This window comes from Silene latifolia, chromosome X (assembly GCF_048544455.1).
Source record: "Silene latifolia isolate original U9 population chromosome X, ASM4854445v1, whole genome shotgun sequence".
Classification (NCBI taxonomy): domain Eukaryota; kingdom Viridiplantae; phylum Streptophyta; class Magnoliopsida; order Caryophyllales; family Caryophyllaceae; genus Silene; species Silene latifolia.
In genome coordinates this window covers 181,139,977-181,166,134 of record NC_133537.1, presented here as the reverse complement: position 1 = coordinate 181,166,134, position 26,158 = coordinate 181,139,977, and the positions used below count along the sequence as shown (strand labels likewise).

Sequence of the window (26,158 nt, the reverse complement as noted above, 5' to 3'; positions counted from 1 at the left end):
ATTTTTGCTTGTTTTCCTCAGCTGCAAAGACGGGCGTCTTTTTTACAAGACTGCCGGATTCTTCAGGACGGGCGGATTTTTTGGAATCCGCTCGGATTCTTTAACAGTGGGAAAATTTCAAATTTCAGCTCAGTTCAGGACGGGCGTCTTTTGTGTAAGACGCTCGGATTGCATAAGACGGGCGGATTTTTGGGAATCCGCTCGGATTCTAGTCCTTTGTACCGGATTCATTCCATTCGTGCACAATGCATTTCCCTTTACCATTCTTCCATTCCTCTTCATTTCTTGTGTTCTTCGTTGTGGGGGCATTACTAAGGCATGGATAGCCTAGGCAATTCCCATCCCCACACTAAGGTAAAGCACTACACATCAATTGAAGTCGTTAGTCCCTCCCTCACTTCTCTCTTACATGACAATTATTTTGATCAAAGTAAATAAAAATCCAAAAATGACAAAAATGCAATACAAGAATTGAAATGTAAGTTAGGGAGTTAGAAATATTTACAAGTGGTGGTTTAGGGAGGACTCCACCAAACTCTCATTCTTGATGAGATGTCATGAGGGCATGTTCAAGGTGTTGTTGATGTTGCTCAACACCTTGAAAAAGTAATCAAAAGCTTGTTCATTATTATGGTAGAGGTCCTCAATAGACCGTGCCCCTTGTTGTTGATCATGATCGATGGCATGCCCAATGTAGGGATTAAAAATCCCTTCAAACTCGTCGTCCCAAAGACCACAAACTTCATTGAGTTGATCATTGAAAATCTCTTGCTTAGATGGAGACAACTCTCCCAATTTCTTCTCTTGGCCAATGAGGCCATCCTCTTCTTCCTTGGTTGATTTTGATGAGCTTTGCAAGCTCTCCTTGTCACAATTCACTTGCTCTTTGAATGGAGCATCTTCAATTTTCTTCCTCCATTGGAGTTCCGATTTCTTCCTTTCATCTTTTCGGCTATAGTGATCAATCATGAAACATGGCTCATGCAAACGAGGAGCTCTCATGGTCTTGTCAAGATTAAAAGTTATGCTTTCATCTCCCACTTCTAGAGTGAGCTCTCCATGTTTCACATCAATCACCGCACCGGCGGTGTGTAGGAAAGGTCTTCCTAGGATGATTGGAATGTTGGAATCTTCCTCCATATCAACAATGACAAAGTCTACCGGGATGAAAAACTTCCCAATTCGCACGGGGACATCTTCCCATATCCCTAATGGTGTCTTCGTCGATCTATCGGCCATTTGAAGTGTGATGTTGGTGCATTTAAGCTCTCCCATTCCCAACCTTTTACTTACCGAGTACGGCATGACACTCACACTAGCCCCTAGGTCACATAAGGCTTTGTTGATCGTCGTGTCGCCAATGGTACATGGTATTGAGAAGCTTCCCGGATCCTTTAACTTTGGAGGTGAACTCCCTTGAAGTATTGCACTACTCATCTTAGTGAAGGCGATAGTCTCAAGTTTCCGGATCGACTTCTTCTTTGTGAGGATATCTTTCATGTACTTTGCATAGGCCGGAACGTGGTTGATTAATTCCGTGAAAGGAATTGAGACTTCTAAATTTTTCACAATTTCCATGAACTTTCCAAGTTGATCATCAAATTTGGGCTTGGCTTGACGACTTGGAAAAGGAAGTCTAATCACAATGGGCTCCTTCTCTTTGGCCTTGTCTTCATTTTTCTTCGAACTTTCTTCTTTTGATGATTCTCCATCTTTGGAGTTTTGCACAATTTCTTCCTTTTCACTAGCTTCCACAACTTCATCCTCAACTTGCCTCTTCGGTGCTTCATACCTTGTACCACTTCTCAAGTGAATGGCACTAACCGTTTCATGTCTAGGGGGATTACTTTGAGGTGGTAATTGCCCCTTTTGTCTTTGTGAGCTTGAAGATGCTAGTTGAGTCAATTGTGTTTCCAACATCTTGGTGTGAGCTAGAATGTTGTTGATGGTGGTTTCTTTTGCTTGGCTATCTTTTTGCATTTGGGTGAAAAATTCTTGTTGATTCTTTTGCATTTGGAGGACCGCTTTTTGGACATCAAAGCCTTGGTCATTTTGGTGATTGTATGGATTTTGATTTTGGTAACCTTGGTTTTGATTTTAAAAGGGTCTTTGATTTTGGTTTCTCATGGGTGGTGGAGTGTATGTTGTTTGAGGGTTTTGAACATTTTGGCTTTTGTATGAGAGATTTGGATGGAACTTGGTGTTTTCATTGTAAAAATTTGAATAAGGGGTACCACTTTTGTAAGCTTGGAAAGCATTAACTTGTTCGGTTGTTCCCCTACACTCACTTGGGTCATGACCCAAAGTTCCACAATTCTCACATATCCCACTTGGGATTGATGAGGATGCCGTCATGGCATTGACATGATGCTTCGATGATTTTGAGTTTTCGTCAAGTCTAGCCATAGCTTGTTCAAACTTCAAGTTGATTGTGTCAATGTGAGCACTAAGTTGAGCACCCAATTGAGTAACGGAGTCCACTTCATGCTTTCCTCCTCTAGTAGCCTTGCGAGGTCTACTATATTGTGAATTATGGACCGCCATTTCCTCAATCTTGTTCCATGTTTGATTGTCATCAACTTCGGTGAACATTCCATTTGATCCCATATTGAGAATGTTCCTAGAATCTTCATATAAACCATTCCAAAATTGTTGCACCAAAAACCATTCGCTAAGTCCATGGTGAGGACATGAGCGACAAATACCTTTGAACCGCTCCCAAGCTTCATACAAAGACTCTTCATCCCTTTGCTTAAAACCCGTAATTTGAGCTCTTAGCATGTTGGTCTTTTCCGGTGGGTAGAATTTTTTGTAGAAAGCTAGAGCCAACTTCTTCCAAGAATCTATTCCAAGGGTGGCCTTATCAAGGCCCTTCAACCATTGCTTTGCGGTTCCGATTAAGGAAAAAGGAAATAAGACCCATCTAATTTGGTCTTGAGTCACGCCCGTTTGAGAGATAGCATCACAATAATCGCAAAAGGTTTCCATATGAGAATGAGGGTCCTCACTAGGCATTCCCCCGAATTGGCTCCTCTCAACTAGTTGGATGAAGGCGGACTTGGCAATAAAATTACCGGTGAGATGTTGCGGTGTAGGAGTACCATTTGGTAGATTCTTCTCGGTGGGTACAGAGTGTGACGAGAATTTTGGCATTGTAGGTGGATTTTGTAGGGTATTGTGTAATGGGTTTTCTTCTCCTTCTATTGCGAAAGGATTGACAAACTCACTAGTGGGTTGAACAACTTCACCAACACCTCTCAAATTCCTCCTAACAAGTCTCCTATTATTCGTCAAGGTTCTTTCGATTTCACGGTCAAAAGGTAACAAATCACTTTGTGACCTTCTAGACATGCAAAATATCAAACAACTCAAAAACAATTAGAACAAACCTTTAGGATTTTTACTTCCTCAAGGCGAAGAAAGACACAACTAATAACAAAAAGGAAATCTAAATCAAACGAACACCGTCCCCGGCAACGGCGCCATTTTTGATCGCATCCCGTTTAGTATTCACAAATAGATAGATGTGGTCGTTGGTCACGGTCGAATCAAAACACAATTTAAAGCTTAACAAGCAACTCTACAATTAGTAAAGAGGCAAGTAAAGGTCGGATCCCAAGGGACGGGAGTTGAAATGAGATTTCTATTGTAACTAGTGGTGTCTAAGGGGTGTCACAAATTGGGTTGATGTAGAAGGTTACTAAACTAGAATAACAATGAAAATAAACAAGCAAGATGAATTAAAGGGGTGTAAACAATTGATTAAAGGCACTAGGGTGTCATGGGATAATAGGGGAATCATGGGATATGATCATACAAACATGTTCTCAAATTATAAGCAAGCAATTATTGTTGTGATGGATTGAGTTGGGTTATATCTTACAATCCTAGGAAAGTTTGGGTCCTGGAGCCGAATCGATTAGATTGTACAACACCTACAAGTCGACTTAATCTTCCCTACTCAACAACATGCATGGTCTAATGAGACTCGAGTTGGGTTATGTCTTACAAGTCTCATTGAAAAGATAAGAGATGATAGTAAATGCAAGGATTCATAGGCTTAGCATTTCATCAAATATAACATGTGCATGAGTTGAGATCAAAACAAGCAAGCAAATAAGATATGAAAGCATATTAATTTAAGCATGAATCATTCCCCATGTTGGTTTCCCTAATCACCCATTAACCCTAGCTAAGAGACTACTCACTCATTATCATGTTGATCATGCTAGCAAGGTTGTCAATCATACTAACAATATGAAACATGATGAATAAATGAAAGTAATTAACAATAATTAAAAAGGGATTAAGAGATTATACCTACTAATGATTCCAATAATAAAGCAAGAATAATAGAAGTACTTGAATGCTAGATTGAGAGGTTGTCAATCTCCCAATAATAACCCAAATAATCTTCAATTACCCAAAATAAAGGATGAACAAAAGAGAGATTAAAGAACTAAAACTTGGATTAAAACTTGATTAATACTTGATTACAATATTGAAGAGAGATTTGATTGATATTAACTACACTAATTATTGATAAGAAGAACATGCTCCTCTAATTAGACTAATTGGGTATTTATAGTGAAAATTAGGGAGGATGCATTAGGGTTAACTAAGGGCTAAACTAGTAATTACACTTTTAAGTAGAGCAAGGAGAAGTCGGTATTTTTGGAGAGAAGGGCTTCTCTTTTCGTAGCTTGAAGAAGACAACCCGCTGGCCAGTGAAGGAATCCGGGGCGGATTAGGGTCGGACGGCGGATTTGGTCGATGGAATCCGAGCGGATTCTGGGGAATCCGGGCGGATTGTTGAGGGGGAATCCGAGCGGATTCCAGCTGGGACGCTCGGATTGTGGCTAGGTGGGACGGGCGGATTGCTGACAATCCGCTCGGATTGTCAGTCAGCGTGATACTTCTTCTTTTTCTTCCCTTTTCTTCATAAATTCCTTGGGGATTTCCTTGGGGACTCAAGGATCCTTTCTCAACATTGCTCTTCTACTATGATATGTACAAAGGCCTTCTAATCTTGTCTCTCCTTGATGCTTGGTCATTGAATTTGATCAATTTAGTCTTGTTTTGCCATGAAAATGCAAGATTCTTACTCCTTTCCTACCAAGGGATCAAAATCTCAAAGAATATGAGAAACAAAGAACTAAAGATAAGAAATGACCCAAATAAGCACTAAAAAGCATGGACACAAGGGTAATTCGGGGGCTAAATATGCGCCAATTATGGTCACATCAGCCCTCTCCTCTAAATTGCGCATGCCGGTATCCGTGGACTTAGGCTGGAAGTCCACTACTTTCTCCTTGTTGAAGCTTAAACCCTCTTCAGACCGTCTCAAATGTGAACCATTGATCGACATCGAGTCGTACTTCGGAGCCGGGATTGACCCATCAGCACTCGGGTCTTTCCCCAATATTTTCGGGACTGTCGTGCCCCGAAACAAATGATCCCTCAAGTTGTCGGGCATCGGAGGACGAAAAATCTCACTATCAGCAGCGATCTCAGTCGATCGACCAGTGATGTCAGTCGATCGACTGCGTTGAACAGGACCAGAAGCTTCTGTAACCCGCACTTCAGTCGATCGACCAGGTATGTCAGTCGATTGACTGATATACCTGGTAGACGCCTTTTTCTTTACTTTGCTCGTTCCATCTTTGTTTTGACTCGGTTTTGCCTCATCTTTCGCAGTGGCATCCTCGACCATAGAAGGCCCCTCCAGGGTAGACCCACTCCTTAAAGTTATGGCATTTAGGGTCTCTTTCTGGTCAGTTTGAGTCGGTAAGTATCCCGGAGTTCGAGTGGTACTCTTGCTAGCCAATTGAGCAATTTGGCTCTCTAGCATCTTCATCCCGGCCTCTCTAGCTTGGGACTCCTTCAGTAATAAGTTCTTCAACTCGGTGAACTCAGAATTTTGGGATTGTTGCTGCTGCTGAGGAATATACGGAGGTTTTTGATATGGTTGTTTGTGTGGAGGCACCTATGTTTGCTGTTGCTGCTGTTGTGGAGGTTGAGTCGGATTCAGGACATTCTGGCTAATCCACCTCAAGTTGGGGTGGACATTCAGCTCATAGTACGTGTTTGTCTGCCTATAGTGTTGAAAGGCAGCACAAGACTCAAAGGGGACAGAACAATTCTCTGAGACATGCCCCTCAGCTCCACATCTTCTACAGACGAAAGGACCGTCTGAAACAGCGTTAACATGGTACATCCCTCCTTTAGAAGCTCCTCCTAACTCATATTTGCCAAACCTTGCAGTGAGACCTTCTAGTGCAGCAACAGAGGAAGATTCAGCAGCTCTCCTCTGGTTTCCTCTCGAATTCCCATATTCAGCCTTATGAGTGGCCAAATCATCGATGATCTTCCACCCCTTAGTCTCTCCCATGTTCTCAACAAATCGGCCATTGGCTGCAGCATCCAAAATAGCCCTCTGATCGTCATACAGCCCATTATAGAACTGATTGCAAAGACTCCATTTTTCGAACCCATGGTGCGGTATGGTTCGCACCAGTTTCTTGAAACGGACCCTTGCTTCATTAAAGTTCTCATCAGGCCCCTGTTTAAAGCTCGTGATCTGAGCTCTAATGGAATTCGTCTTCGAGGCAGAGAAGTACTTTTTGTAGAATGCCAAGGCCAAAGAATTCCAGTCGGTGATCCCATGAGCGGCCCGGTCCAGATCTCTATACCACTCCCTTGCAGCATCACGAAGGGAGAAAATAAACATGGTCTCCTTGATCTGGTCTTGGGTCACACCGGCCGACAGGGGTATAGAGCAGCAATAATCAATAAAAATCTCCATATGCTTGGCTGCATCTTCATTTGCAGCTCCCCCGAACTGGTTTCTCTCAACCAGGTTAATATAGGAAGGCTTTGGCTCGAATTTTCTCGCCTCCCCAGGTAGTTCGAATCCTTTGTAGAGATTCGCAGCTGTCGGCTCTGAGTGACTAGCAATGGTTGCTTCTTCAGCCATGACTGGAATTTCTGGAGAAGTGACTGTCTCAGCTGAAGAAATTGAAGCAGGAGATGTAGGTGGATCTTCCTCGAACAGAACGTTCTCGTAGTAGCTTGACAGAGTACTCAGCTCTTCCTCTGTCGGTAATACCCTTTGTGATCGTCTCAACTCGCGCAAGGATTTCTCGATCTCAGGATTAAATGGTACTAGTTCACCACCCTGTGACCTGCGCATAAGAAGAAACTACAAAAAGAATATAAGAAAAGCTTAAGGAACGAAAGTCCCTTAAACTAAAGAAAGACTGAATAAAAAAAACTAAAAATTAGTACAATTGCCTCCCCGGCAACGGCGCCAAAATTTGATACCCGTCGTGAGGTGTCAAAAATAAATTTATAATCTCCAACTACAACTATAGATAGTGGCAGTCGGGTCGAACCACAGAGAGACAGACGTAATTTCTAGTTGTTTAAATTCGGTCTAAGGTAACAATAAAGTAGGGGGTTGATTGGATTTGGTCTACAGCTAATAGCAGTAAATGAAATGTAAGCTAATGAAATATATGAAATCAAGTATAAAAAGAGGTACTAGGATGGTCGGTTCGTTATAGTTTCGGCGGCAGCATACTAAACTGGTCTAAATCAAACACATGAGGCGGGAAATAAAGAGGTCCTCTCGGTCCACTCTTAACAAATAGCATCTTTCGATCTCGCTATAAGTCCCTAATATCACTAATACTAACTTTCGTCCTGAAAAGTGACTAACGGTCTAAACTTTACCTATCTTTCGATCTCAGCATAGTTTAGTCATTTTAAATGGTGATCTAACAACTGTCCCTATCTCTCGATCTAATGGGTCAGTCATATCCTAAACATTCAACTAGTCGTGTGCACTCGATTCGTCGAATAAAGAATTAAAACAATTAAAATGAAAATAAAACCTCACGTGGTCAGTCGATCGACCAGGTATGGCGGTCGATCGACTGACACGCGATTCAGTCCGTGTTCATTATATTGCCATCTACACTACAATTCCCCTACATCCTAGCACGAATAAATTAGCTACTCATACTGAAATTAAAGGCAACAATAATATTAAGTATTAAAGCTACGGAATTCATGCTTAAAACGGTAAAATAAACAATTAACAAAAGATGGCAATTCGGCTTGGGGACTGATCTAGCAATTCGACAACTATGAATGAAAATAAAATAAAACCAGAGAGTACCGTGTGAATTGCGAAGGAAAAGAACAAAGCCGAATGACAAAGCAAATTGTATTCAATACCGAAAGTAATCTCTGACCCTAATTATTTTTAAAGAACTATATGTAAAACTTTATGTAAATTTCTGAATAAAAACTGGATCCCTGTATCTGTCGAACTAGGTTACGTTATATAGAAAGTATACGTAACATAATTCCTAAAACCTAAACATAATGGGCTTCAAGTTCCTCGATCTTTTAATTCTCGTCTGAAGCAGAGATGTGGTCGATCGACTGAGCATGGTGGTCGATCGACTGACTAACAGTGTACAGTAGCTTCTGGAACCCGATAGTTGGTCGATCGACTGAAGGTAGGGGTCGATCGACTGCTTTAGCTGCTACTTGACTTTCATAATCTCGTGGATTTGTCTTTTGGGCCTTGAATTGCGCACCAAGCTCGTTCCTTAAGCGAATACTTCATGTCAAAATTCAATGCAGGATACTCGGGGACGGATTTAGCTCGATTTCCGCTGGATTCTTCACATTTCTGCAATAATGTACAAAAATACGGAAGTAGGCGGAAATAGGGAGAAATGTAGCATGAACTACATGAATGAGCTCTGAAATGCTTGTAAAATGGGATGTAAAATATCATATGAAAGACACGCATCAGTTACCTTGGGTATTATTCCTTGGGAGGGATTCTATACTTGAATCCTTTGTTCTTCCATTTTAGGAGTGCTCAAGAACAAGTAAGAAGGAGATCTTACTTGTGCCCAATAATCCGAAATATCAATGTAAGAATGATGATTTCTCCTTAATATTTACTTATGTTTGCATGCATAAGATCTAATTAATTTTATGACTAAATTAATTTTGAAACATATATGAATATGTTGTAATTATGAGATATAGATTTCTAACATTTTCAGGACACTTTCTAGGGCATAATCGCCGTTATAACCAAATGCTGTCGAAATTCCGACTCGAACCCATAACTAGGCTTCAACTTAAGCCTGACTTGACCCAAATTACCACATGAGCAGACGGGTTTATTGGAAAATTGCCAATGATGGCGAGAAAAGAGCGATTTCAGAGCTCCGAAAACTCGAAAATCCCCTAATCAAGGCTTGTCGTCACTTGACGCGGCCTAAATTTACTTCAATTTTGCAGGTGACGAGGCTTCTACGTCTAGGAGGGCTCCCATAGACGTGGACACTGCTATTGACCCTTCTCAGGTGCTTGAGGAGGCGTTGGAGGAGGCTTTCACCGCTGCGGTGATGGCTGCTGAGGACGAGGTCCAAGAGGAGGAGGAGGCCCCGAGACGGGCCAACGTTGGACGAGGTGGTCTCCAGATGAGGGGAGCACCTACGTGGGCAGAGACTTGGGTCAGTAGGCACCTTCTTTGGGCTGCGGAGAGTCACCTATCCTACAGGACGGTGAAGAGCTTGGTAAATAGGATTCATAACTCTTCATTCATCTTCTTTTATTTCTGTTTGCCATTCCTTTCCTCCTTCATTTGAGCTAAAGATAGCTGTTGTTTCAAATCAACATAGGAGGCCGGGAACATCAGGTCGTTCTCGGGCTACACGACGGCGATAGGGTGCTACGAGAGGCTGTCGGCTGAGGTGTACTCCTACTTTCCGGGCCTCGCGCCCAAGAGGACGGAGCCGGTGGAGAAGGCTTATCCCGTTGTGAGGGATTGGGTGGTGCGCCGCACGAGGTGTCGGCGTTCCCTCCACGACGTCTGTTGGCGGGAGGTGAACGCTCTTCAGCTGGACGGCGTGAATATTTCACCTTACATTTGTCTGTATTTCTTTCTCTTACTTTAGAACTGATCATAAGAATAACCCTTCGTTTGCTTTTCTAGTTGGTGCCTAGGCCTTGGGAGGAGTACGCTGGCGCTCCTCCTTTCGTGGCTGAGGTCCTACGACCTAGGAGCTCGAGCCGGCTGCTGTTGAGGACGTCGATGGGTCCTGTGTGGTACTTGGGTGAGCGCTTGGCTCGTTAGTCCTCTCGGGACGTCTTGACGGTTCCCATCGATCCTCCTCGGACGATGTTTAGGGAGCCTTCTGAGGCTGGGAGGGAGGCTGACTTGGCTGGCGTCGGCGGCGACGCCCTCCTTCTTCCTGGTGAGGACTAATCGGCGTTCCTCTTTGGGAGGTTGGCGTACTGGCCGGTCGTTGTAAGTGCTTTACCCTCTTTCATTTTTGACTGTTTGAGAATATGACGAAAGATCATCGATTAACGAAAATCATCTGATCTTGCAGGAGGTCGAGTCGGCGGGCATCGAGCCCCCAGAGTACCCCGAGACCCTTGAGTACACCGGCACGACGGGGATGACGACGATCTCCGAGCTACGTGACTTTGACGTGGCGGTGAGAGATGCTGGCTTGGACGATTGGCAACATCTGATCCGGAGGGTGAGTCTTCTCATTTATATGATTTCGTGTGAGAACACATTTGCTCAAGTTTGCTTGATTGATAAACATTTTCTTTTGAAATGCAGGTCGCGCCATCCCGGTCCGTGGCTTTGTGGAGGGTAGCCAACCGGCTATGGGCTACTGCCGTTGAGGCACTTGCTGGTGGCCGAGGACGTCAGGTATGAACCTTTCGTTTACTTCATTTTGAGTTTTCTAATCTTCCTTTATGCTTGAGATGATTGACATGAGCCAGTTTTTGTTGTTTGCAGAGGGAGCGCGAGCTGGAGCGAGAGCTTGCCCAGACCCGAGAGGAGACGGATCGCCTGCTGAGGGAGCTCGAGGTCCGCGACGCCGAGGTTGCTGCTCTCGAGGCGAGAGTTGCTGAGCTAGACGGCGACCAGCAGTAGCTTCCGTGTTGCTTCTTGTTTTTGGCTGTATTCTTGTACATTTATACATTTTAGGACCCGTTTTTGGACACTTGGATCTTGTTTTGGATTTTTTTTTGGGGCTCGAGCCCCCAGTTTGGTGTACATATCCCTTTTTTTTGTTGTATATATAATGGCCTGAGTGCCTTTGCTGCTGGGTTGCTTTGTTTGTACTTGCAGGTTAGTTTCGAACAGGTTTGGTAGATGACGGTTTACGCCGTCATGCTGCCGAAATTTACGCAGAAATCTCATAGAACATATATTTGTACACATGGCCTAAATTAGCGCAAAACAATGACTCGAAAACGCAAAAAAGTATGACCAGAAATGAAAATGCAAAAATTTGGTCGGAAATGAAAATGCAAAAATTTGGTCGAAAATGACCGGACAGTAGGGAGGGTTACCCCCTAAAAAAAGAAAAAAATAAAAACATATAAGTTTGAAATGGAGAGTGAAATGATTCCCCAAAAAAGAAAATTAAGAAGAAATGTACAAGTGTGGTAAAATGACGAAGATGTCGATATCGTCTCGAGATGTGTGCCCATGAATTTAGGAAACACAAAATATGGTAACGTGACGCATTTACCAAAATAATAACCCGTATGAATAGGAAATTATTCGCTGAGAAATTTAGGAAAGATCCAACGCGGAAAATCACGGAAAAAGAGCTGTGGAAGAGGCGCAGCACCTACTGCGCCTGTTCCTCAGTGCGTCTGTTCTGACGGATTTTAGGAAACAGCTTTTAGTATAAATAGAGACGTCGAGGGAGGTTTTATTCACACAATTCTTCCGTCTTTCTTCGTCTTTATCACACAAAACTCTCAAAATAAGCCTACATCATGAACACTCTTGAGATTCGTCTAAAAGAATGGACAAACGAGTTCTCTAGTGTGGAGAAGCATGACATGGGTGCTTATAATTTTGGAGCACTTTTGAGCTTGAAATTGATCAAGGTAGTCAAACCGTTCCTAGATGCTTGTCTTGACTATTGGGACCCGAATTATCGCGTATTTGCCTTTCCTGGAGGAGACATTTGCCCGTTTCCCGAGGAGATTGTTGCGATTGGTGGTTGGGATCCGGAACATTTGCCTGGTATTCCCTCCACTTCTCAAGGGTATAAGAATAAGTTTAGAGACTTGCTTGGATTGGCCAGAGTTGATGTTGACCGTCTTGTGACTTCTAAAGGAGTGCGAATGTTGGATTTCATCGATCACTTTATTAATAGGGCTGATCCTACTGTCTCTTATGTTGCGAGGCGAAGGGCATTCGGGTTTTGCCTATTGCATGTATATGTCCTTCAAGGGCATGTTGATGAGGACATGAGGGGCGAACCTCGTCTTTTGAGCTTGATTGAGCAAATGGAGCTGCGCAGGAGCCCAGCTTGTCTGTGTTTAGGAGAGATCCTATTGGGCTTGGATAATAGGAAAGCCAATCGCGACCTACCTTACTTGGGAAGTCCCATTATTTTGCAGGTAAAAGAAATTTTCTTTCTTCTTCTTTTTTTTTATTTTTTTCGTTCGTTTTTTCTTTTTTCTTTTTTTTTGTTTCTAATACCCGCTTTTGGTAGGTCTGGCTTATGGAGCGTCTTCGATTGATCGAGCCACCAGCTTATGCTCCTGCTTATCATGCTCGCTCAATTGCAATGAGGACCAGGCTTTACATGGTGGACTTTACTCGAGTGTGCAATTACTGGGAAAACAAATTGAAAAGTGAAGATGGCCCCTTAATTAGATGGATCGTACCATGGTGGCACCTTAAATCTGTCACTGGAGTATCTTCCCTGGATCCTACCCGATCTGTTCGCATTCCCGGCTTGGAGTTTGTGATATGCATTTTCCCGGAGAGGTTGATGAGGCAGGTTGGATTGAAGCAGAGGATCCCGAAGCTAGACACTGTTCTGCAAACTATCGTGGCGCTTACTACTGAGAGTCGGAGAGAATGGGTCATCAAATGGGCTCAGAGGAACATTTGGTTCTTGAATTCTAGTGTCAGATTCCTATATGCGGTGGAGGAAATCTACCACCCCGGAGGAGCGCGAGAGACTGAGGAAGCGTGAACCTGTTGACTACAAGATTCGCGAGGTGGAAAAGGAGAAGGAGAAGCATCTGACTGAGGGAGAGGAAGAAGCCGGGTTTCGAGTTGTTCATCCTTCGAAGAAACCAAAGACTTCTCCTGCCGTCGAGATGGTGGTAGACAAGAATGGCAAAGCAAGACCACGAGAGAGATCATTGGTGATTAGGTCAAAAGTGGCGCAGGAGCGTCTGGCTCGAGGTCGTGACATGAAGTATGATAAAAACGACAAAGGCAAAGGGAAAATGGAAGAGTAGCCTAAGTCTTCATTATTATCTATTATTATTATTATTGTAATAAGAAGGGATTTTTAGAATCCTAGCCTAATTATTTTTATTATGATTTTATTATGTAACGTATTATTATTATTAATGAAATAAAAGAGGTTGATTGGTTATGAAACAGTTATGGTTTTCTTTTTATTATTCTTGTCGAATTTCAAATGCATTTGAAAATGTCCTTCTATTTACATTTAAAATGATTAAATGGGTTGTATCTCGTGAAGGATTGCCTACGTATTCATTAAAAAATGAAATCAAACCCTTGCGCGTAGTTCGAGTAAATGTAAAAGAATAATTGTTCTAAGCAAGAGCTTGTAATGAACTTTAAAAAATAAGCATGTGCTTTACTTACTCCGAGAATACAATTTAGTTTATTTGATGATATGAGAATGACAAATTGTCAAAATGAAAGAGCAAGATGACATTAGCTTGATTTAGCTTGGCCAGGGGCCGTTTATTTCGTCCCACAAGAGCGACACGTGAGGTTACGCGAGGCGCATTTTTTGCTCCTATTCTAGGCATAATAACGTTTCAATTGGTCAACGTTTGTTGGGTTGGCAAATTCATTCCCATCTAGGTCTGTGATCCTAACCGCACCCCCTGGAAGTATGGACTTGACTAGGAATGGTCCGGCCCAATTGGGTTTGAATTTTCCTCGTGGATCGACATGTAAGAGAGCCCTAATGGATTTGAGGACCAAGTCTCCTTCTTTGATGTTCCTTGGCTTAACCCTTTTGTTGAAGGCCCGTTTGATACGCGCCTGATATGTCTGCACATTATGTAATGCATGCAACCTTCGTCCATCCAGGAGGATGAGTTCTTCATATCTATCCCTCTTCCACTCGGCTTCTGGTATTTGGCTTTCGAGTAAAATACGCAAAGATGGTATTTCTAGCTCGACTGGTTGTACGGCTTCCATGTCGTAGGTCAAATAGAAAGGAGTAGCCCTAGTGGGCGTCCTAACGGATGGACGGTATCCCCATAAAGCAAAGGGTATCTTGCTTGGCCAATCTCTATAGTTGTCAATCATTTTCTTGAGAATTGTGACAACGTTTTTGTTTGCTGCCTCTACTGCGTCATTGGTTTGTGGTCTATATGGCAAGGAGTGGTGATTCTTTATTTTTTTACTTGGCTAGCAATTGTTCGTCTCAGCTTGGAAATGTGACCCATTGTCACTAATGATCTCATGTGGGCAACCAAATCGACAGATGATATTGCTTTGTATGAACCTTGCCACGTCCTTGGCTGTACGACTGGTGTAGGAAGCCGCTTCTACCCACTTGGTGAAATAATCTATTGCTACTAGGATGAAACAGTTACCTCCTTTTCCGGCTGGAGTGATCTTGCCGATGATGTCAGTTCCCCAAGTAGAAAATGGCCAGGGAGATGTCATGGTGTAAAGCAATGAGGGAGGAACATGTTGCACATTCCCGAAGATCTGACAATTATGGCAATGTCTCACATATTTGATGCAATCAGATTCCATCGTGGTCCAATAATATCCTAAACGTGTGATTTTCTTTGCCATCATGGGTCCACTCATGTGAGGGCCATATTTTCCATCATGGACTTCTTCCATCACTTTCCGTGCCTGTGAATGATCAAGACAACGTAGGATGATGCCAAGAGGTGTTCTTTTGTATAACTCTCCTTGCATGAGTACGTATTGGGAAGCTAGCAAACGGATAGCGCGTTATCCCCTTTTGTCCATTTGTGATGGATAGGTGCCGTTGAGTTTGAAGTTTATGATTGCTTGGAACCAAGGCTCCTCTGTAATTTCCTCTTCATCGGTGATTTGGTGCACATAAGCTGGCTCTGATCGTCGTTCGATGCATAAAGGAATTTCTACCATACTATCCGGCATGTTAATCAAAGATGCGAGTTTTGTAAGAGCATCCGCAAATTGATTTTCTTCTCGAGGTAGATGTAAGTAGGTTACTTGATCGAAGAATTGGGCGACTTGGTCTATTCTGGCTTGATAAGGTGCCAGGCTTTCGCTTCGGATTTTCCAAGATCCTGTGATTTGGTTGATGATCAAAGAGGAATCCCCATGTACTCGAAGATTCTTGATGCCTAAACTTACTGTCGCTTGCAATCCAATGAGACAGGCTTCGTATTCAGCAGCATTATTTGTCACCTCGAAGTCCAGTTTGACAGAGATTGGTGTATGCTCGCCTTCAGGAGAAATGACCAACACTCCTATTCTAAATCCTCTTAAGTTCGATGCTCCATCAAAATAGAGGTCCCAGCAGTAGGTTCCCCATTGAGTGACGAAGGCGGTTTTATGCATGTCCTCTAAGGCCATCTTGATCTGGTTATATCCTGCGTATCCGTCCATGAAGGATAGTAACGCGTGATCTGCCGTATTGTCCACTAATATGTCGATATGTGGTAGAGGAAAGTCATCCTTAGGGCTTGTTTTGTTTAAGTCTCTAAAATAAACACAAACACGGATTCTCCCATCCTTTTTGGGTACGGGTACTATTTTAGCAACCTAGTCTGAGTAATCGGAAACTTTGATGAACCCGGCTTTGAATTGTTTATCGACTTCTTCTTTGATCTTGAGAGTCCATTATTTCCTCATTCGACGAAGCTTCTGTTTCACGGGTTTGAAACCTGGTTTGATTGGGATTCTATGCTCTGCAATGTCCCTGTCAATCCCTGGCATATCCTTGTAGGACCAAGCAAAAACGTCTTTGAACTCGTGTAGGAGGTCTATGAAATTGGCCCTTTCGGTGGGGCTCAGGGTTGTCCCTCTCCTAAGTTCTTCGGGTTCTAGTTCAGTTCCTACATTGATGGGTTCAGTATCTTCTATCACTGGTCCCCCTTCCCCTTCTTGTAGTATTTTTTGGCTATGTAGGGAGGTATTTCGATTGAGTCAGGGTCTGGGTCATTCTCATTATCATCGTAAACAGAATTGCATTCAAGATAACACGAAGAGTCAGCAGAACCTAATTTATTCATATTAAGATTTGAGAAAAGTTGAAACAAAGAACCCATCTGATCTGTGATCAGTGGCGGTAAAGGGACAGCGGTTGGGACATTTCCTGAACTACTGTTACTATTAGACACCAGGCTAGGAGAAACAAGGGGAGTGGGAATGACGACAGGAGGAGACTCTCTAGGAACTTCTCGAGACTCCGACTCTGACTCTGACTCTGACTCGAATTCATCGTCTTCTGGTTCTCCTTTGAACATCTCTCCTTCTCCAGTAGTGAGCTTGAAGAGTCTTCCTTGATTGTTCGTCCACTTGATCGATTTTCTCCATCCTTTCTACTGATTCGTGTTGATTTCTGTGATTAACGCGGTAGGGTTGAAGTGATCATCTTGAAGTATCATGGTAATGATCCCATCTATGATGCTTTCGGCGCTCTTAATTAAGGGGAGATCCTGGAGGTAGACATCTTCCTCACTATCCGTCCATATCCCATTGATCACCTCCTCTTTTGGGGAGATAAGATGTGAGCAATCTAAGGTAGATTCATCACTTGTGATCATCAGAGCTCCAAGAGGATTCTGAATGTTGTTAGGTTTACCTCTAGATGGTATTGGTAAGCGACCGTCTTCAATCATATCTTGAAGTACATTTTTCAACTTGTAGCATTTTTCTGTATCATGTCCTTTACCTCTATGGTATTCGCAGTACGAATTCTCATCCCAGAACTTGGATTTCTTTTCTGGTTCGGGTGTAGGGCCTATGGGTTGAAGTTTCCCAAGTTTCATCAATCTTTTCAGAGCGTTGGAATACGTGTCCCCTAGGTTTGTGAATTTCCTTGGAGGGGTACTCTTCTTAGATGGCTCAAGGAGGTTAACTTCATCAGTCTTGCTAGTAGAGCCGTAAGAACGACTTGTTGAGCCTTGATATCCACGACCTATCGTTTTGGACAAGAGCCCTTTACGAATGTCATCTTCGATCCTTATCCCTAGTACGGTCAAATCTTTGAAAGTCTTGATGTTTTGATACCTCAAATGAGTTGCGTAGATAGGCTTTAGTTTGTCCACGAATTTCTCCACAAGGGTAGCCTCATCCGGGCGTTCAACAAGTTGAGTACTAGTCTTCCTCCACCGACTTAGGAAATCGGTGAAACCTTCTTTGTCATTTTGGGTAAGAACCTCTAAAGTGCGCATGTTGACTTGGATTTCAGCATTATCCGCATATTGTTTAGCAAACTCGATTGCGGCATCGTCCCAAGTAACGGTTTTCTTATGTTCTAGCGAATAGAACCATTGTTTTGGGATGGTGTCAAGAGATGAAGGAAAGATCCTTAAGAACATCTCGGGTTTAATGCCTTTGATAGACATGTAATCCTTGAAAGCACGGATATGGTTCAAAGGGTTTTCATGCCCCTTGAATTTAGGGATATCCGCCATGTTGAAGTTAGTTGGCAACTTGGAACTCACAGCCTCATATTTGCGATTATTCTCCCTATAAATGTCATCCCCTTTGAGATACATCAATTGCTCCTCTAAGTATTGGAGTCGTTTCTCAGCTGCAGTCATACCCATGGGAGGGTTTTCGTCCCCGAAATCGTTCACGAAGTCATCGGCGATCTCACTTTCTCGAGGACGCATCCTCGTTTCCACGGAATATATTCGTCCTCAATGGTGTCAAGGCGATCATGCACTTGGTCTTGAGTAACTTGGATACGAGCTAGCGCGGCTAAGATTTGATCATTACCATTCTGGAGTTGGTTGAAGTTCGCGTCGCTTGTTTCAGGCATCTTGAAAACTAAGTAAGAGATCGACGACGAATCAAAACACGATCGACCACTCTAGCACACTTACTCAAAAATAAATGTTTTGACTTGTGAAGTGGGAGTGTGCCACTTGTGTCAAGTGAGTTTTGAGGAAATGACAAGGTTTGAAAAATGTTGGTCCTAGTCAACTTTAGTGTAGTTGTAGGAGTGGACTCGAAGTGAGGTTTTGAAATGGGTTCGAGGCCCGAATTTTGACTTGATAATTGGACAGAGTTTCGGCTTGTTTTGCGCTAATATTAGGCCCAAGTTTTCGAAATTTTACATTTTTAAGAAGGATTTTGAATTTACAAAAAAATCGTCATGGTTTTGTTTAGAAAAAGGGTGATCACGTATGGTACAAACAATATACAAGCATTATAAGGGATGCTGAGTGCATTTAGAAGGGTTTTGGTTTAAAGGGTGGGTTTCCATACCGAACAATCACACCCGAAGTCTGTGGAGAGACTCGTACCAAACAAGAGTAAGGCCGATTCCTAGTCCATTTCCTCAAGTAGTGAAAGTCCTTGATACAAACAAGAGTAAGTACCATGGTATGGATGACGTCAATCTTTATCCATCCTTAGGCCTAAATAAGAATTAGGACCGTTTAGACGGGACGATTGGTCGAATGGGTTGGGTTGGGCCTAGGAAGGCCGAATGAAACGATCTAGGAAGACCGAGTTATGAAAACCGACAATTGTCGTGTACAGAATATTCCCTAACCTTGTTCAAGTTTCAACCTTTTGGCTACACGTAAGTGTATTATCCCCAGCGGAGTCGCCAAACTGTGGACAATGGGCCCACGGGGGCGCTTGGGAAAGAACAAGCGTTTACATTTGTGGAGTCGCCACCAATTTATTGTGGAAAATTGGAAACCGTTCGAATACCTCGTGTCATGTCAAGACACAAAGTAGTGACATGAACACCAAGAACTCGTTACCCTTAGCATTCTATGTCTAGAATGACTCTCGTGGATGCCAATGAACACGGATGTTCACAGAGATCTGGAGTAAGGGGTGAGGGTACGTATTAGGAAGCTCTTTCGATCGAACACCTAATCTCGCCCGCCTCGATAGCGGCCTCTACTAATGATTAGGGAAATTATCTATACTCGATATATTGTCGATTATATGCATGCAATGCAACATCCATTAGATTAATCCTAGCATGTGAAAAATTAGACTAAGTCGGCAAACACGTAATTTAACATGCATTTGGGTCAAAGTTTAGATTTAAGTTCAATCACATGTGAAAACATACAAGTGAAATATAATAAAGAAATACAATAATAGATACAATAATGGAAAATTACAATAATTACAACGGGTTTAAATGACTTATGTCGAAAATACCTTTAAAACGGATAATTTGAGAAAAAGAAAGAATAAATAAATTAACGAACAGGAATTAGGCGATAATACGAATAATAGTAAATTAAATAGGTAACTAATAAACCAAGTCAAGGCAACAGGGGAGTTCAGAGACAGAAATCAACCAGGAACAGGCGCAACAGAGCTGCGTCCTTTGGAAGAGGTGCAGGAGTCGCTGCGTCTGTTTCTTGGCTCAGTTCTGGATGTGAAGCCGGAATTACAAGACTTTAATGTTCGTTGGTTAATTTAATGATTGATTACATTATTTACTCGGATGGAAGTGATTAATAGGTTATTTACATATGATTGACGGTCATAAAAGCAATAAACACGGATGAAACTAACTAGAACGAATTAATACAAGGTTAATGAGATTAATGAGAAAATTGATGAACTAATTACGTTAAATATGATGAATATGATGGACTAATGGAAATATATCAAAGGTCGAATTCCAGAAACCCAATATGAATGAATCGAATTTCTACAACCCGGTTTGACTTTAATGACGAAAACCCACAAATATTGGTTATAAGGGATTTAAGTCGGGAATTAATGACGAATTATGTGTTAACGATGACGAACAATGTGTTAAATTATCATGTGAACGAAATAAGAACAAACAATGGCGAGAGAAAACAAGAAAGACGAAACCAACAGAAGACGAAGGAAAAAGAAGAGAAGCAGGAACGGCGGCAACCTCAGGAAAAGGCACAGCAAGTGCTGCGTCCTTTCCAAGAGGAGCAGCAGTTGCTGCATCCCTTCTCGACGTCTGTCTCCTGTTAATCCGTAAAAAGCGTTTAAACAAAGGGTTTTAAAAATCGGTTTTAATTGTATTTTCGACATAAATCTTAGAATATGATTACAAAAATAAAGAACAATAAATAAAAGAGAGATTTACACCCTCAGACTTACATGCTTGACGAAACGAGATGAACTAAGTTTACGATTAGTGATGCTCGACTCGAATGTAACGAAAGTGCCCTCGTAAGAGGAAAACGATTAAGATTGATTAAAGTTGATTATTGTGGAGTTGGTCAAATTGGTCGGTCTTGCAAAACGAGGCTGGTACTCAGAAGGGTCCGAGCTGACGTGGTCGAATGTTCAAGCACGTAGACGGCAAAAGTAAGAACGTGGTCTAGAATGCAAAGGGAGAAGAGAAGGGCGGACACTCGCGTGAGAAATATGAGAGACCAAAGGTCTCTATTTATACTAATAACACGGAGGAATAAGGTTTTCTGATAAACTTTGGAAGTGAATCTCGAAAAGATATGAAAAAGATACGAAAAATACGCAGAAAAGGACTTGGGAAGAGGCACAGCAGGCACTGCGTCTCTTGGAAGAGGCGCAGCACTTGCTGCGTCTTTTCCCAGGTGGCTTCCTCCTGCGGAAGAAAGATTTCCGTGTATGGTTTATAGAATAACGGAATAATTTGGTTTTCCTTAATATTTTGTGTGAATATTTCGGAAATTGTTTACCAAAGATTAAAAGATTTATAAAATATGGAATAGAATTATCCGGAACATTCCAGAACATTCTGACTCGGCATGTTAACGGTTATCAGAAAACGAAGACGGTTTTAGGCCCGGACTCCAAATGTACTCTAATTACTGCCAAAACGACCGTATCGGCACGTAGATGACAATTAAGAGGTAGACATAAATGTTTGAGCGATCACTTTGACGATAAACTTATGAACTATCACAAATCGTTCCGCGTACCAAACATGCGGCCCAATCATCACCGCGTGGTTTGCGGGAGGTGCAGAAATGAGGTATCTACACCTTTTTGGTGACGTGATTAAAAATAGGGGACCAGGTATCCTAAAGTGGGACGGGAAAGGGTTTATGGTTGGATTAGGCGGACCGCTACTGCGGATCCGCCTAATCCTAACCTAAACCCTTTCCCTTGTTATAGTCATTCGAATGGGAGGAAAACCTAAAGACACACTAGAGGGGCAGAGTGAACCCTTTTTTGGGGATGGGATTAAAAATAGGGGACCGGGTATCCTAAAACGGGACGGGAATGGGTTTAGGGTTGGATTAGGCGAACTACTACCGCGGATCCGCCTAATCCAACCCTAAACCCTTTCCCTTACTATTGTCATTCGAACGGGAGGAAAACCTAAATACACCCTAGAGGGGCAGAGTGAATCCTTTTTGGGGACGGGATTAAAAATAGGGGACCGGGTATCCTAAAACGGGATGGGAAAAGGTTTAGGGTTGGATTAGGCGGACCGCTACCGTGGATCCGCCTAATCCAACCCTAAACCCTTTTCCTTGCTATTGTCATTCGAACGGGAGAAAATCCTAAAGACACCCTAGAGGGGCAGAGTGAACCATTTTGGTCACATGATTAAAAATAGGGGACCGGGTATCCTAAAGCGGGACGGAAAAGGGTTTAGGGTTGGATTAGGCGGACCGCTACCGCAGATCCGCCTAATCGAACCCCAAACCCTTTCCCTTGTTACAGTCATTCAAATGAGAGGAAATCCTAAAGACACCCTAGAGTAGCAGAGTGAACCCTTTTTGGGGACGGGATTAAAAATAGGGGACCGGGTATCCTAAAATCGGACGGGAAAGTGTTTAGGGTTGGATTAGGCGGACCGCTACCGTGGATCCGCCTAATCCAACCCTAAACCCTTTTGATTGCTATTGTCATTCGAACGGGAGAAAAACCTAAAGACACCCTAGAGGGGCAGAGTGAACCATTTTGGTCACATGATTAAAAATAGGAGATCGGGTATCCTAAAGCGGGACGGAAAAGGGTTTAGGGTTGGATTAGGCGGACCGCTACCACGGATCCGACTAATCGAACCCTAAATCCATTCCCTTGTTACAGTCATTCGAATGAGAGGAAAACCTAAAGACACCCTAGAGTAGCAGAGTGAACCCTTTTTGGGGACGGGATTAAAAATACGGGACCGGGTATCCTAAAACAGGACAGGAAAGGGTTTAGTGTTGAATTACGCAGACCGCTACCGCGGATCCGCCTAATCCAACCCTAAACCCTTTTCCTTATTATCGTCATTCGAACGGGAGGAAAACCTAAAGACATCCTAGAGGGGCAGAGTGAACCCTTTTTGGGGATGGGATTAAAAATAGGGGACCGGGTATCCTAAGACGGAATGGGAAAAGGGCTTAGGGTTGGATTAGGCGGACCGCTACCACGGATCCGCCTAATCCAACCTTAAACCCTTTCCCTTTCTATTGTCATTCGAACGGGAGGAAAACCTAAAGACACCCTAGAGGGACAGAGTGAACCCTTTTGGTGACGTGATTAACAATAGGGGACCGGGTATCCTAAAACGGGACGGCAAAGGGTTTAGGGTTGGATTAGGCGGCTCCGCGGTACCCTAAACCATTTCCCTTGCTATTGTCATTCGAACGGGAGGAAAACCTAAAGACACCCTAGAGGGGCAAAGTGAACCCTTTTTGGTGACGTGATTAAAAATAGGGGACGGAGTATCCTAAAGCGGGACGGGAAAGGGTTTAGGGTTGGATTAGGCGGACCGCTACCGCGGATCAGGCTAATCCAACCCTAAACCCTTCCCTTGTTACAGTCATTCGAATGAGAGGAAAACCTAAAGACCCCATAGAGGAGCAGAGTTAACCCTTTTTGGGAACGAGATTAAAAATAGGGGACCGGGTTTCCTAAAGTGGGACGGGAAAGGGTTTACGGTTGGATTAGGCGAACCGCTACTGCGGATCCGCCTAATCCAACTCTAAACCCTTTTCCTTACTACTGTCATTCGAACAGGAGGAAAACCTAAAGATAGCCTAGAGGGATTAAGTGAACCCTTTTTGCGGATGTTAATAAAAATAGGGGATCGGGTATCCTAAAATGGGACGGCAAAGGGTTTAGGGTTGGATTAGGCGGGCCTCTACCGCGGATCCGGCTAATCCAACCCTAAACCCTTTCCCTTGCTATTGTCATTCGAACGGGAGGAAAACCTAAAGACACCCTAGAGGGGCAGAGTGAACCCTTTTTGGTAACGTGATTAAAAATAGGGGAACAGGTATCCTAAAGTGGGAAGAAAAAGGGTTATTGGTTGGATTAGGCGGACCGCTACTGCGGATCCGCCTAATCCTACCTTAAACACTTTCCCTTGTTACATTCATTCGAATGGGAGGAAAACCTAAAGACACCCTAGAGGGGCAGACTGAACCGTTTTTGGGGATGGGATTAAAAATAGGGGACCGGGTATCCTAAAACGGGACGGGAATGGGTTTTGGGTTGGATTAGGCGAACTGCTACCGCGGATCCGCCTAATCCAAACCTATACCCTTTCCCTTACTACTGTCATTCGAATGGGAGGAAAACCTAAAGACACCGTAGAGGGGAAGAGTGAACCCTTTTTGGGGACGAGATTAAAAATAGGGGACCGGGTATCCTAAAATCGGAAGGGAAAGGATTTAGGGTTGGATTGGGCGGATCGCTACCGCGGATCCGCTTAATCCAACCCTAAAACCTTTCCCTTGCTACTCTCATTCGAACGGTAGGAAAACCTTAAGACACCCTAGAGGGGCAGAGTGAACCCTTTTTTAGGAGGAGATTAAAAATAAGGGGTCGGGTATCCTAAAACGGGGCGGGAAAGTGTTTGGGTTGGATTACGCAGACCGCTACCGCGGATCCGCCTAATCCAACCTTAAACCCTTTCCCTTACTATTGTCATTCGAACGGGTGAAAAACCTAAAGACACCCTAGAGGGGCAGAGTGAACCCTTTTTGGGGACGAGATTAAAAATAGGGGATCGGGTATCCTAAAACGGGACGGGAAAGGGTTTAGGGTTGGATTAGGCGGACCGCTATCGCGGATCCGCCTAATCCAACCCTAAACCCTTTCCTTTGTTGTTGTCATTCGAACAGGAGGAAAACCAAAAGACGGGGTTGGTAATGCACATGGATTGCTTTTTGATGCATCTACAATGCTACTTCATGCATTCATAAGGGTATTGGACCGCTAAATCACCATAATTATTGGAACAAACGGCAAGGACCGGAAATCCTAAAAAGGGACAGGAAAGGGTAAACCCTCACCGTTGTTTTTACAAGAAGGCAAATCTGGTGTAAATTGCTCGGTAACTTTTGGTTGGATACGCGCACTCTGTCGACGTGGAGGAATATGTTCTGGGTCTGCCGCTGTAGTATTTGCTTTGGGAGGATTATCTGTCAAATTAATTAGCGTCAGGACGACAGTTTATTTCATGCATATAAAAGGTTATTAAATGCACATAGGTTGCTTTTTGATGCATCTACAAGGGTGCTCCATTATTTCAAAAGTCTATTACACCCTAAACCCTCTACGTTAACAATTAAACATGTAATTATAACATAATATAAGCTCGATGATTGACAGAATAAGGAAAAGAAATTTCGTTAATAAAATATAACATCCATACATGACAAAGATTGACAACATCCAAAATGTAAAACAGTCGACTACATAATTATACAAGGGTGGCTTAATACATGTAATTATACAAGAGTACTACAAAAGACTGAAAATACGGCAACTTTAACACCTGAACGATTAAAGGCCTAAATACATAGACATCAAAATGCCAAAAAGTGGTACAAACTTGAGTAGTTGAGATATATTTCGAGCAAGTAAGGTAAATCAAAATAAGTTAAAGTTGCCCGAGTTGTTAACTCTGTTGAAATGGCAACTGCTTTGTCACGTGCTGGAGATGGCGTAGCTAAAGGCTGAAGCAACTCATTCACGTGTGCGCGTTTAGTATCATCAAGAGCATTAAGGTGTTCTCATTGGAAAGGATTTTTCTCTTGGTGATAATGCATGAGCAGTTTAGCTGCCAAATCTTGAGTCATAAAGCATTTGCATCTTTTATAAATTATTCTAGTACCCCTACGAATAATTTTTACACCGTTGATATCATTGGTACGTAGAGAAAGCCTATGTACAAATTCAATGCGAGGTGCACTTGGGTGTATAAGGAAAAGCTAAGACCAGTTCCTACAGACCAACGCCATGTTTGCCTTATCTTGGAAACAATTAACTCGGTCAAATATGTTTTTCATTAGATCTTGATTATTGAAAACATCATCAAGTTGGGCTTGATAACGGTTGTCAGTGAGCTCAACTTTGACTAAGGGATCAAATGAGAAACTCATAGCCTCTTTTTTTCTCTTACGTAATTCTCGGCAAAAAGTGCTTTATCTTCTACAAGAATATTGACTACCTACCCCTTTCACCAATTGACCATACTTGGCTATGTATAAGTAATTGACCAGTAAGGTAGAAACCAGAGAATGACCTACAAGCATCACAAATTGAACTCTAGAATGAAAAAAGAAGAAATAAAAACTAGTAAGGAAAAGAGTACAAGTATTCCGTCATTTGAAAATATCACATTAAGGTTTAGAATTCAGAAAAGAAGTAACATAAACTCAACTTAGAAGGACAAGATTAGAAGCATGTAGTACAGGTATTACATCCAAGTTTAGAGAGAGCACATTCTCTATGTACAATAAACTCAACATACTATATGCATGTACAAGGTTGTTTAATGCACACAGATCGCTTTTCCATGCGCCTACAAGGGTACTTCATGTACTTACAAGGTTATTGTAGTCTATAATTTCTTTGGTCAACAGCATCATTTATGCTTGAATTTGTTGGTTTTGGTGTGAAATAATCTTTCGCTGATCCACCATCTTTATTTGGTGGTTTTTTTAC

At 42.7% G+C, this 26,158-nt stretch overlaps 1 non-coding gene across 1 annotated transcript; it reads left to right on the top strand.

The window, feature by feature from the left end:
- The first annotated feature begins 2,674 nt into the window (after positions 1 to 2,674).
- LOC141624183 (small nucleolar RNA R71) lies at positions 2,675 to 2,781 on the top strand. Its single transcript, XR_012533994.1, has one exon. It is a non-coding gene; the product is annotated as a small nucleolar RNA R71 (small nucleolar RNA).
- The last annotated feature ends 23,377 nt before the right edge of the window (positions 2,782 to 26,158 follow it).